At 44.8% G+C, this 13,282-nt stretch overlaps 1 pseudogene; it reads right to left on the bottom strand.

The window, feature by feature from the left end:
• Window positions 1-257: 257 nt before the first annotated feature.
• LOC126503049 (uncharacterized) overlaps window positions 258-13,282 on the bottom strand; it is a 42,881-nt pseudogene continuing 29,856 nt past the window's right edge.

Here is a 13,282-nt window from a genome sequence, read left to right as displayed (position 1 = left end):
TCAGGTGAAGGAGGAACAGTCAAACCGAAGGTTCACGTCAAATTGAGTTACACCCTTATTGTCATTTAAAGACAGGGGGATTGGATAGAAGCACCCAAGCAAAGGGGAGACCTTTTGCAGAAGAACTGTCCTTGGGACTGGAGGGGGTGGGGGGGGTCCACTCTTGCTCAGACACCGTAGTTCTCGCCAGTGTTTGAAAAAAGCAGCAGCTAGGAGCTCCCGTGAGGGTTTGGAGCTGGAGCGTCCTTACTATAAGCTTAAAGGCCCCGGGGGCAGCTGCGAAGGCGCGGGTCCTTCATAAAGAGAACTGAGACTGTCAAGTGTCGCTGAGCGAGCGCGGCGGCTGGAGAAAGAAATCGAGATCTAGCCCGGGGTGAGGCTGCCCCCTCGTGGCCTCCGTCGTTCATGACCCAACAGGAATTCTGAAACCACACTGGTAAAAGAAAGTTGCAAGCATTGAGCTGCCTCTATTTTCTCCCAACATTTAGGTTTTTTTTTTTTTTCTCAAAGAAGCGGAATTTTCTAGAAGTTAAAACCCTATGGGTACCCATTACAGGAACATCGAAAAATAAGGAGAGGAGAAAATCCCTGACTTCTTTAACCAACATGCACCCCCCCCAAAAAAAAAAATTGTTTGCTTGCTTCTTTAGAGCAGCTACACACTTGTAATTTTCAGTTCAAAAGACTGAGGCAGGAAGACCAAAAGTTCGAGGCCAGCCTGAGCTACATAGTGGCTCCACCTCAAAGAGCTTTGGTTTGATTGTCTATTTTTGTTCTTGAGGGTTTTTTGTTGGAGGGGGGGGCAGTTGTTTTGGGGTTTTTGTTTGTTTGGTTTGGTTTGGTTTGGGGATGGTTGTTTTGGTTTTTATAGACATCACTACTAATATTAAAATTTCTATCCAGGTTTGCCTTATATTTTTTTAGATAAAATGAGCTATTTCTGGTGAAGCAGCGGAGCAGGGGTATCTTTTATTACAATGTCCATGTTGACAGCTTAAGGGGTTCAGATACTTGTTACTTTAAGGGCCTAGGGAGTGAGTTCTTGCTATGAATGCGACACTTACTGCTGATTGCCCAGTGACTAGATGTCAGACACCCCCCCCCCCCATATCAGAACCTGCGGCAAGGCGTTGAGTGACAGTGATGTCAGGAAGCAGGAGCCAGGTGGAGGGTGCCAGAAATCCCAGCGCTGCAGAGGCTGATAGAATACTCCCAGGTTGGTCTGGCCTGCAGTAGCCAATGAGTTCCAAGCCAACTGGGGCACATAGCAAGATACAAAGACCCTGATCTCAAAACCACAAGAGAAAAAAATGAAAGGAGGGGAGGGACCGGGGAGGAATGGGGAGGGAAGCAGGCGTGGATCGGGTCTGAGTAAAAAAGCAAGGGGTTACGGAAATGGGTTTGTGTGGTGCCTGGAATCTGGGCCCGAGATGGCTTCTGAGAATCCACAGAACATCTCTGGAATGTCTGCCTTGAAGGGCGGAAATCTGGTTCATTGTTCAACCAGTTCTCATTCCTCCTGGTTAAGGTTAAGGACCATTCTTTCCCGCATCTGGTCTGGCTTGTGGGAAGCAGCTGTCTCCCTACACCCCTTCAGAAAAGTCTAGAGACGGGAAATGAGAAAAACACCTAAGAAACCGTGGAACCTGTGTTTAAAGTCCACCTCAGCTGCTTTAGAAAGACACATCAAGGGAATGTTGCTCTGGCAGGACTGCCTCTGTAACCTCCAGGGAGGCTCTTATCGTGAATAGTTTGGGGCCAGCCTTGCTCTGCAGGACAACATTTGCTACTTGCTAGCTGGTGAGTTTTGGCACCTTTTCCCACTGAACTCTGATTTCTTCATCCATAAAGTAATAATAATGGTAGCTATAATTAAGTGCTCTTCTGAATAATAAATGTTTTAATATATGTGAGGTGCCTTGTGCAAGGAGAAAAACACATTAAGTTGTTATAGTATTGTTAATAAGATAGCAATTATAAGAACAATATCTCATTTGCTTTCCTGGTCTCCAGTTCTGGCTCACGTCTGCGGACCCCTTTTGTGTCTTGCTTTGTAACTCTAACTTCTGTTTATTCAGACACATGATACTTGTTTTTGTCTTACCTCATTGCTTTCTTTCTTCATTCTTTCCCCCATAGCCTATTTATCGAGTCCTGGCTGTGTTTTAAGCATTGTACTCACTGTAGTCTCTAGTTCTGCTTTGTTCCCAGTCTATTTAGCATTGTTTCCTGAAGAACCAGAAATTGATCATTTATCTAAACTCTTTCCGGAGCTAAGCCCTATCCTTACCTGCATGGATACTTTGGGATTATAGCATGCCACCCTGGGAGATATGTACTGGTGTCTGAAGGGACCTTGCTGCTTTTAAAGTAGTCACCCTGCAAAGTCCTGCACCCCTCTTGGCGACCCATCCCCAAGCTATGTGTGCATCTAGGAAACAATATAACCTTAGACTATTACTTTAAAGTACTTTGTAGCAATCTACAACTGAACAAGACAGAAGTGTTACCCTAACACTAAAAACCTCACCTTGTCTATCTTTCTTTTGTAAGCTTCACCCCACATCTAACCTAGGAACCTTCACTTCAAGGGTGGTACAGCATTAGTTACTGTTTTCATCCATTTATTGACTATTTTAGCACCTACTCTAAGATGATTGATGTATTTGGTGTTGAGAAAGGACCCATAGGTGATTAAAGTATGAGTTATGGTATCAAGATCCCTATGGTCTGTGAGGGAAGATAATAAATGCTAAACACTCCTAACTGTAACAGTGAGTGATGTGTCTTCGAGAGAAGACAGTGGGATCCTTCAGGGAAGACGCAAATGCCTGTTTGTATTCCCTGCCACGTGTAGGGGCTCCTAGTGAGCACTGCTAGGGGAAGAAGAAACAAAGGAACTAGGAAACTCAGTTGTCTCAGAGGGAGGAATACAAAATGCTACCAAAGGCTCTTAGATTATTTTTCTCTGGTTTGCACGTCCTTTCTAAAACAGAAATGGGAGTTTCGTTTCCACTGAAATACTTTAAAGAGGCAGGATCTCTGAGGGAGGACTAACCCAGGAGGACTCTCCTTCAATGGTGGCTCTGCTGCTGTGATGAAAGGGTGACCTAAGCCCCTCCACTGCCTTGGATCTTCTGCCTTTCTGCTGTCTAATAGACATTGTTCCTCCCCTCTGCAAGATAAGACATTTGAGGCAACCGTAGTAGGAACAGAGACGAGGCCTTGATCTTGGATGTCAAGACCAACTTCGACAAAACTCGCCAGTGGTGGTTGGCAAACTCCTACCCCTATAGGCTCCTCAGATCATGGGCCATGCAGCCTCTAGCCATTTCCTGCCCACCAGCTCTGGGCACCAGCCATTGGAGGCCAAATTCTCCAAACTTTACTGTCTCCTGCCTTTCTAAAGGCCATAGCCATGGCATAGGCAAGGCTATACCCTTGACCTCCCTTGATCTCTCTGAGTCCTGGAGCTGTTTGTAATCAGGAGAGGAGGGAGCATATTTACAAACGATAAAAATATGTGCATTACAGGAGGCTTCTTCCTAAATATAACCCCAGCAGCACAGACACTGAGAGAAACAGTTAATAAATGGGACGTCTTGAAACTGAGAAGATTCTCTAGAGCAAAGGACACTGTCAACAAGACAAAACGACAACCTACAGAATGGGAAAAGATCTCCACCAACCCCACATTGGACAGAGGGCTGATCTCCACAATATACAAATAACTCAAAAATCGGTCATCAAAAGAACAAATAATCCCAATTTTAAAATGGGGTACAGACCTAAACAGAGAACTCTCAACAGAGGAATCTAAAATGGCTAAAAGGGGCCAGGCGGTGGTGGCCCACGCCTTTAATCCCAGCACTCTGGAGGCAGAGGCAGGCGGATCTCTGTGAGTTGAGACCAGCCTGGTCTACAAGAGCTAGTTCCAGGACAGGCTCCAAAACCACAGAGAAACCCTGTCTCGAAAAACCAAAAAAAAAAAAAAAATGGCTAAAAGACACTTAAGGAAACGTTCAACATTTTTAGTCATCAAAACAACTCTGAGATTCCATCTTACTCTGTAAGAATGGCCAAGATCAAAACCACCAATGACAGCTTATGCTGGAGAGAATGTGGGATGAAGGGAACACTCCTCCATTGCTGGTGGGAGTGCAAACTTGTACAACCACTTTGGATATCAGTATAGCTATTTCTCAGAAAATTAGGAAACAACCTACCTCAAGACCAGCAACACATACCACTTTTGGACACATACCCAAAGGATGCTCAATCGTGCCACGAGCACATGTGCTCAACTATGTTCACAGCAGCATTGTTTGTCATAGCCAGAACCTGGAAACAACCTTAAATGCACCTCAACCAAACAATGGGTAAAGAAGATGTGGTACATTTACAGAATGGAGTACTACACTGTGGAAAAAAAAATAATGACATCTTGAAATTTGCAGGCAAATGGATGGATCTAGAAAACATCATAATGAATGAGGTAACCCAGACCCAGAAAGACAAATATAATATGTACTCACTCTTAAGTGGATTTTAGACATAAAGCAAAGGAAAACCAGCCTACAATTCACAATCCCAGAGAACCTAGACAACAAAGAGGACCCTAATCTACATGGGAAGAAGAAAAAGACAAGAACTCCTGAGGAAATTGGGAGCATGGGGAGCATGGGAGAAGGTCGAAGGGGAGGGGAGAGAAAGGGGGGAGAGCAGAGAAAAATGTAGAGTTCAATAAAAACAATTTTTAAAAAAATCTGTGCACTTGTTTCTGCCCCACCCCAGCTCCTCTAGCTATCAAAATACACCCAAACAAATGTGCAGACACTTGAATGCTATTTTCTATTTCCATATTTACAATTATATATAATTTTACTCCCAATAGATCATTCCCCCACCTTTCTTCCTTATTATCTTTTATTGTCTATTATTTACTATTATTGAGCGCTCGGTTCTTACCCCTACACTTGTAGTGTAAGATTCATTCTGCGAGTCCTTCACGTTTCTCCTTTACCGCTGACAACATGTCAGTGCCTTATCTGTTGTACGTCCTATGTCTAAGGCCAGCTACAGCAAAACTCGTACGTTCCAGGAAAGGAGTGTGAGGACTAGAATTACTAAGCAAAAGGAAGAGAGATATAAAAGAAATAAGAGACAGAACCACAGAGCAGCATCAGGAGGACATTCCGTGGATACTGAATCTGCCTCGTTTATTTTCCACACACTTATATACTTCACTCCAAAAATGGAGGATGCAGCAGACTTTATTAACATGATGGAAAGAATAAACTTAATTCTCCGGCCTTTGATTGAAGTGGAATGGATCCACCTCTATACTCAAAATACTAATTAACCACACCCTAGGTCAGAATCTCTCGTTTGTAGCCACACCTGTTGTTAACAACTCTGAGAGAGCGAAACTAAGCTCAAACTCTCTGACCTCCAGTCGAGGTAGAATAGGCTCACAACTGTGTGGGCCCTCACACTTGGACTCTCCACCATCTGGGCTGTAAGAATTAAATTTGTTTTTATAAATTTCCCAGTTTGTAATATTCTGTCAGAGCCTCACAAAATAGATAAATAAAAGTTTTAGAGATGAAGTTGAATTAAAAGGTCAGTAGTTGGGGTTGTAGTTCACCTGGCAGGCTTGTGTGAAGCCCTAGATTTCATCTCCAGCACCACATAAACTAGAATTATTCAGTGATCCCAACACTCAAAAGGCAGAGATAGGAGGATCAGAAGTTCAAAGTCACCCTTGGCTATAAGATCTTATCTAAAATTTAAAAAAAAAAAACATTGGGGAGGATCTCAGTAGGCTGAATGTTCATGTATTGTCTACAACAGCATGGACCACACGAGGGGAAGTCAGGATATTTATCAAGGAACAGCAGAAGGATAAGCTGCAGAGGGTATTTTAGGTCATTTAACAGATCCTTATGAACAGCGACCCACTTATGACCAAGTATAGTCATCACGGCGCTGTTGAAGAACACATGCATTTTATCATTGACCACAGAAAGTTTAGATTTCACTTGGCCATGGAGACCACCTCATCCAGAACAATTTTTTTTATAAGTTAGGCTACAAGTTCATAAAGAGCCTATCTGGACATTACATATAGTATGTGAGCCTGTAGTCTCAAATTGTAATCTATAGAAATAATGTTCTACGAACAGTCTTACTATCTATAGGTGAAGTGTTAACAAGCAAACTGATTGAAGTGTTCACAATTTTTTTTTTCAATCAAACCAGACCTGGAGACCCACAGAAACATAAAGAAAAGAGGGCCCAAAGTATTGGATAACACACTTGTTCCCAAAGGATGCCCTCATTACCAGGGGCATGAGTCTGAGACGGGAAAAGGTAAAGGAACAAAGATGGCTCACCGTCCTCACCACAGTGTTTGTGGGAAATATAAGGGAGACACAGCAGAGGACAATCTAAATGCTGAAGGAGGCAGTTGAATAATTGAAGTTGCAGAGCTGGAGTGACGGCTCAGAGCAGCGGTTCTCGCCCTTCCCAGTGCTGCAACCCTTCAATACAGGTCCTCGAATTGTGGAAACCCCAATCATAAAAAGATTTTCATTGTTACTTCATAACTATAATCTTGCTACTGCTATAAGTTGTAATGTAAATATCTGTGTTTCCCAATGGCCTTAGTGACCCCTGTGGAAGAATCATTTGACAGGCTGAGACTGCTGGCTTATCGGCTAAGAGCATAACTGTTCTTACAGGGGGCCTGAGTTCAGTCCCCAGCAACCACATCTGGAGGCTCACAAGCACCTGCCATTCCAGACCCAAGTGGTCCAATGTCCTCCACAGACAGCTGTGTTTGTACGGGCCCGTATGCACACTAAGACATACAAATATACTCATATAAAAATAAATAAAATAAAAGGGATTGAAATATCCTAAAGAATGGATAGATTCATACAATCTGTAGAAGACATCGCTTGGGCACTCTAGTAAGACACCTAAATAACACCCGAGGTGACAGAGCCTAAGTGTGAAAATTCCCTTCCCTTTGAGTAACGGTGAAGCTTGAAATTCTGAAAATTATTCATACCCAAGGAATCCTTCAGAGAAATTAGGGAAAAAACCACCTGCCTCCAGCTGCTACTTTGCTCTGTTAATGACATGTATACACGTGAACAAAGGGTTCAGTGCTCCTATTAATTACCTGGAAATGATTAATCTCTTTCTCCAGCGGGGATTTAGGCAATCAGAGGTAGGTCTCTGTGGTACTTAGTGTTGAAAGTCACCTTCACAGAATCGAGATTCTGGGAGCTATCCCGCTAGGCAGGCCCACGGGGAGTTATCTTAATTGTACTAATTGAGGGGAAAGATCTGCCCACTGTGGGTGGCACTGTTCCCTGGGCACAGGATCCTGGGCTGCATAAAATGAAGAAAACTGAACAGCAGAATGGATTCAGGCCACCCTATATCCTGAGTGTTGAGGAGGGATGACCGGCAGCCGTTCCGAATTTCTGCTGCCTCTGCTTCCCTGCCGTACAGGCTATGCCTTGGGATTTATAGGGTGGGCCCTTCTCCCCTGGGCTGCTTTCGGGTGTGTTTTGTCACAGCAATGGGAAAAGAAATTAAGGCATCCTCCTAAAACTTTCATGCATCATAGGAAAGGAAGATGTACTCACCTACCTTCCCGACACACCGTGCCCTTCCCCACTCCTCCATGTCCCCATCCTGTGCAGCAGTCTACAACACTAGAAAAAAAAAGAAAAAAAAACATGGCGTCACATTGGTTCTTGCTCATATCCTTGAAGAAATGATAGAACCCAAAATTTCTAAATCTAGCACTTGGTAGCTAGCCACTCTTCTCTGTCACCACCAGGATGACGTCACATTTCAACTAAATCAGTCACCGGATCATCAAAGAGTTTAAGGCATGTTTTTTTTAGTGCTATTAATTTTCCTGTGTATGCTGCCTGCGGTTGGAGAATTTTTACCTAAATAGCCTCCAGCCTTGTGATCCGGCTTCCTATTTATGACCTCTACTTTAAACTATAATTTGGATTTTTCCCATTTTCACATCACTTATAAATATTCCACTAGATCCAAAATTGCTCTTGAGAATTGCCACCATGAAGAGCTTTCTGGAACATTCACTCCAAATTACTTAATGCGAAAGAGAATTTCAACGAAGTAGAATATTCAATGAGATGGTTCTGGTTTTGTCTGAAAATTACTTTTGTGTCATTACGTTCGGCACCTGTGAAAGCAGAAACTCGGCTTTATAAATGGCACGAATACAGAGGGACAGAACTATTGAGTAAGGTGCGGTAAGAACAGTCTGTTCAATTATGGGTATGGAACTTTAAAAACAAATCACACCATTTCACTATAAGACTTCCCGCAGAGTTGCTAGTGCGGCCACCGCAGCCTGATGTCTGTGAGGAAGTCCTAGACCTTACCATGCACAGGTCACGGGGGAAAGCTACTTGTTGCTGTGACAAATTACTTGACTAATGCATTTTAAGACAGGAGAGGTGGGCACAGTTCAAGAGGAGACACTCCGCCCTGGCAAAGAAGACATGGTGGCAAGGGCAAGGGTGGTTGGTCATGTTGTGCCCATGGTCAGGAATCAGAAAGATGAAGGCTTATTAGTTGGCTTTCTCCTTTTCCCTCAGCCTAGGACCCCAGCCATGAGGTGGTGCTCCCCACAGTCACGGTGAGTCTCACCTCAGTTAAACATCACACACATGGCCAGAGTTCTCTCCGAAGTCGTTCAAGTCCAGCCAAACTAACCGTGAAGATTAATCATCACAGAGGGGAGTGGGGGAAACTAACGGGGAGCTGGAGGAACTTGAACACGAAGCTACGCTGAGCATGCAATAGACTAATTCCCCACTCCAGAAACAGATATTCTGGGGGCTCAGCCACATCCCTCCCGCTAGGACCTATTAGTGAACGTCTTTATGGCGGTGGTCATGGGGGGCTTAATTCATTATGACTTGTGTCCTCACAAAAATGGGAAATCCAGTCACAGGGACATACACACAGAGGGAGAAAGTAAGGCGAAGAGAGGTGAGATGACCAGGAAGGGAGGCCAGGAGAAACTGCTTCAACTTCAGGAGGGAACAACCCAGCCGATGCCTTGGTTCAGGACCTCCATCTTCCAGAGTCAGGAGAAAACAACGTTTCTGCTGATTAAGCCCCTTACTTTGTGGTGCTTGGCTCCAGCAATCTCAGCAAACTGAAACTGAGGATAAGCATGGAGAAAAGAAACCCCAAACCCCACTCAGCTCCCCACTGACTCAACACTGCAGTGAAGGACCAAGGAAAAACAGGCACGCCTATTTGCAGGGGGCTAATACGTGCAGCCGCCTTTACAAGATGGCGCCTGGCTCCTGCAGGGCTAGAGTAAACAACTCCATTTAAGGTCTTAGCCAAAAATCACTCACTCGAGCATGCCCAGTGTCCTCAGTACGCCAGGCCAATCAGGGAGCCTGAAGTATCTGCTGAGGAACCTGAGCCAATGAGAGGCCTGCATGTACCCCTAGTCCCTAAATAAGCAGCTGCAGCCGCACCGATTCCCAAAGATGAGGCTGTGGTTCACAGTATGCTGCCGTTCCTGCACTCAAGAGGCCGAGACAGAGCAGTCACAAGTTTGAAGGAAGCTGGAGCTATGTTGTGACTGTCCCTAAAAAGAGGGGCCTACAGAGATAGCTCAATCTATATGGTACTTGCCTCCCATGCACAAGGACCTGAGTTTGATTCCCAGAACCCAGAATTTAAAAGAAAAAAAAAAAAAGTCTAGGCATGGTAGAACATGCTTACAATCCCTGCACTGGAGAAGCGGAACACAGTAATGTGTAAGGTGTGCTGGCCAGTCAGCATAGTCTAGTCAACAAGCTTTAGGCCAGTGATGCTTATATCACCTTTAAAGATACATCACAGGATGTGATGGATAAAAAGAGTTGGGTATGCCTGACCTAGCTCAGAAAAATGATACAAGGATCCCGTAACTGCTGGAAGCACAAGGTGGGAGCCCCTGGGAACAGGGCAGGTTGGGGAATGGAAATTATACTCCCATTATCCACCACATCAACCTTTTCCTAACAATAATTCATAATTCCAAGAGCAATTTTAAAAACAGGAATCTTTTTCCGCCAACGTCTAGAGCTTTTAAAGGAATTTTATCGGCCACAAAAGGCTTTGGCTGCAAGAAGCAGGCTGCATCTCTGAATATTAAAATCTCCAGCTTGGGAAACTTTCAAGCCTTCAGACAACCTCTTTCAAAGTCATAAATGAAAGTCACTCAACACACAACAATGCTCAGGGGCCCCTTTTATCTCCTGAAGAAAGACCACACCGCCAGCAACAGCTTAGGACCCACAGACCAAAGGACTGACCTTGAGTCACCTCTGGACCAAGACTGGCCCAGGCAAGATAGGAAGTTGCAGTTGTCACTAGTAGCAACAGTAGTTATGATCTGATGATAAAAAGAAGCCAGCCAAGGGTAATAAAAAAAGCAAATCATATTATTCATAGGGCTCTTAGAGCATAAAAAGCGCTTGCATTTGCTGTCCGCTTGGTCCCCTTCACATTAAAAAAAAAAACCCTTCCACTTTCCCCTTCTGTCCAGAGAACAAGCAATCTCAGAACTAAGGGACACGCCCTCTGGAGCCAGGATGTCTGAATGAGCTTGGTTTGGGACTACAGGCGAAACTGAATGGGATTTATTTTAAGAGATGCTTGGAAGAAACCTTAAATCGTCCCTCCAACTCTTCCTCTGACCTTCCTCCTCTTCTTCCTCTCTCTGTCTCCATCTCTGTCTGTCTGTCTCTGCGGGTGTGTCTCTGTGTGTGTCCCTCTGTATTTGTCTCTGTCCCTCTGTGCCTGTCTCTGTCCCTCTGTATGTATCTCTCTCTGTCACTCTGTTTCTGTGTCTCTGTCCCTCTGTGTGTATCTCTCTGTCTCTCTGCTTCTGTGTCTCTGTCCCTCTGTGTGTATCTCTGTCTCTCTGTTTCTGTGTCTCTGTCCCTCTGTGTGTATCTCTCTGTCTCTATGCTTCTGTGTCTCTGTTGCTCTGTTTTTGCATCTCTGTTTCTGTGTCTCTGTCTCTCTGTATCTATCTCTGTCCCTCTGTGTGTGTCTCTGTCCCTCTGTATCTGTTCCTCCCTCCCCTCCCCTTTGATCTCTTTGGTGCGTATGTGCTATGTATGTGCTGTGTGTGTGCTGTGTATGTGCTGTGTATGTGCTATGTGTGTGCTGTGTGTGTGCTATGTATGTGCTATGTGTGTGCTGTGTGTGTGCTATGTGTGTGCTGTGTGTGTGCTATGTGTGTGCTGTGTATGTGCATCCATAGTGGCAGAGTCAACATCAAGCATTTTCTATCTCTCTCTACACTTTGTTTAAGACTTATTATTTTGTTTGTGTATAAGTCTGTATGTCTATGTGTCTGTCGCACATGGGAGAGTACCCATGGGGGCCAGAAGAGAGCATCAGAACCCATGAGACTGGAGTTACAGTCACCCAACATAATTGCTGGATCTGAACTGGAAAAGTAGCCATTGCATTTTCTTAACCACTGAGCCATTGTCTCTCCAGCCTCCCACTTTAGTTCTCAAGATAGAACTTCACACTGAAACTCTACCTAGCTGTTGCAGTAGACTAGCTGGCCAATAAGCCCACAGTTCACCTGTCTGCTTTCTCCACCCTGAGCACAAGCATTACAGATGGAGACAACATGCCTGACTTCTTACACGGATCCTGGGAACCAGAATTAACACCTTCCTCGCTCGGCTGTCCTCGCAGCCTCAGGTCATCTCTTTCTGGGACAGTCATTCTGTCAGGCTGACACCCATTCCTCTATGTCTTCAGGGTGTCTTACGGGGCTCCTCCACCCAACCGCATTTCCCATGCAAGCCAACTACATGATTGTCTGACTCGCCACCAAATCCAAGTGCCAAGGTTGTAAATGCCAAACACTATCATTGCCCAATGTGCACCACAGTAGTTGGAGGGTGTTTCTCTGGCTCCACGAGCTGCAGTCTTTGTGTTCCAGTCTGCTGCTCTCTGCCTTGTTTGCAGTTTTGCTTTGGTGCAGACACTCTAAAAGGGAGGAGGAAACCTGAATGCAGTGAGACTCGGGTGACTAGAGGCTACCACACAGAGTGCCAGCGAAGAGGGCGGCACAGAGAGTTGACTCCAGGGGCCTCACAGGGACCTGGACAAGAGCCTATCAGCACGTGTGAGGCAGGAAGGTACCTGGCCTAGCTAAAGAACCAGCAGACAGGGTTAAAGAGGTGTTCCGCCTGGCGTGGAATCACAGTCTAACCCCTGCCATGCAAACCAGAAACCACAGGACCATTGAGTAGAGTCCACAGCAAGGCCTTGTCTCACATACTGAAAATAATGAGCCCAAGCTGGGCTCTGATCCAATCCCACTTAATAATTCTTCAAAGCAATACCTAAAAGGATCGTACTAATTACGGATAACTTACAGGTATTCTGAACAAACGTCTAAAATATTTCTAGGGATACAAAACTCGAAATAACAGCTGTATCCAGCATGCGAGGCAATGCTCTGAGTGTTCGCGTCTCTCCAAACTCACGCCACCGCTTCATCCCCATGTGCTAATAAGAAACGGGACTCTTAAGAAGCTGACTGGGGAACCCTTGGAAGGATCTGTGACTTCAATCGGGTTTGAGGGAGCCCCTTCCCCTTTCTTCACGTGAAGATAAAGCAAGGCGATGCTTTCTTTGAGCAGGAAGCCCTCACTAGACAACCTGCTGGTGCCTTCATCTTGGAGTTCTCAGCATCCGGGACCGTGAGGGATAAAATTCTGTTGTTATCATTCTTATAAATTATCCAGTCTGAGGAACTTTATTATAGCAGTCCAAACAGGAGAGCCAGAGCTATTACACAGAGAAACCTTGTCTTGGGGGAAAAAAAATTTGCTTGGCCAGTAGCTAGGTAAGAATTATAGATAGGACAAACTGAAACTGCTGGGAGGAAGAAGGGTGGAGTCAGAGGAGTCTCCGAGGGATGCAAGGAGAAGCAAGATGAATATGCTGTGTTAAAAAACAGTACCAAGGGCTGGAGAGATGGCTCAGTGGTTAAGAGCATTGCCTGCTCTTCCAAAGGTCCTGAGTTCAATTCCCGGCAACCACATGGTGGCTGACAACCATCTGTAATGATGTCTGGTGCCCTCTTCTGGCCTGCAGACATACACACAGACAGAATATTGTATACATAATAAATAAATAAATAAATAAATAAATAAATAAATAAATAAATAAATAAATAAAA

The sequence above is a fragment of the Alexandromys fortis genome, unplaced genomic scaffold (assembly GCF_014885135.2).
Source record: "Alexandromys fortis isolate MF-2015 unplaced genomic scaffold, M_Fortis_MF-2015_v1.1 scaffold_1, whole genome shotgun sequence".
NCBI classification, from domain to species: domain Eukaryota; kingdom Metazoa; phylum Chordata; class Mammalia; order Rodentia; family Cricetidae; genus Alexandromys; species Alexandromys fortis.
This window is presented reverse-complemented; position numbering and strand designations above follow the sequence as displayed.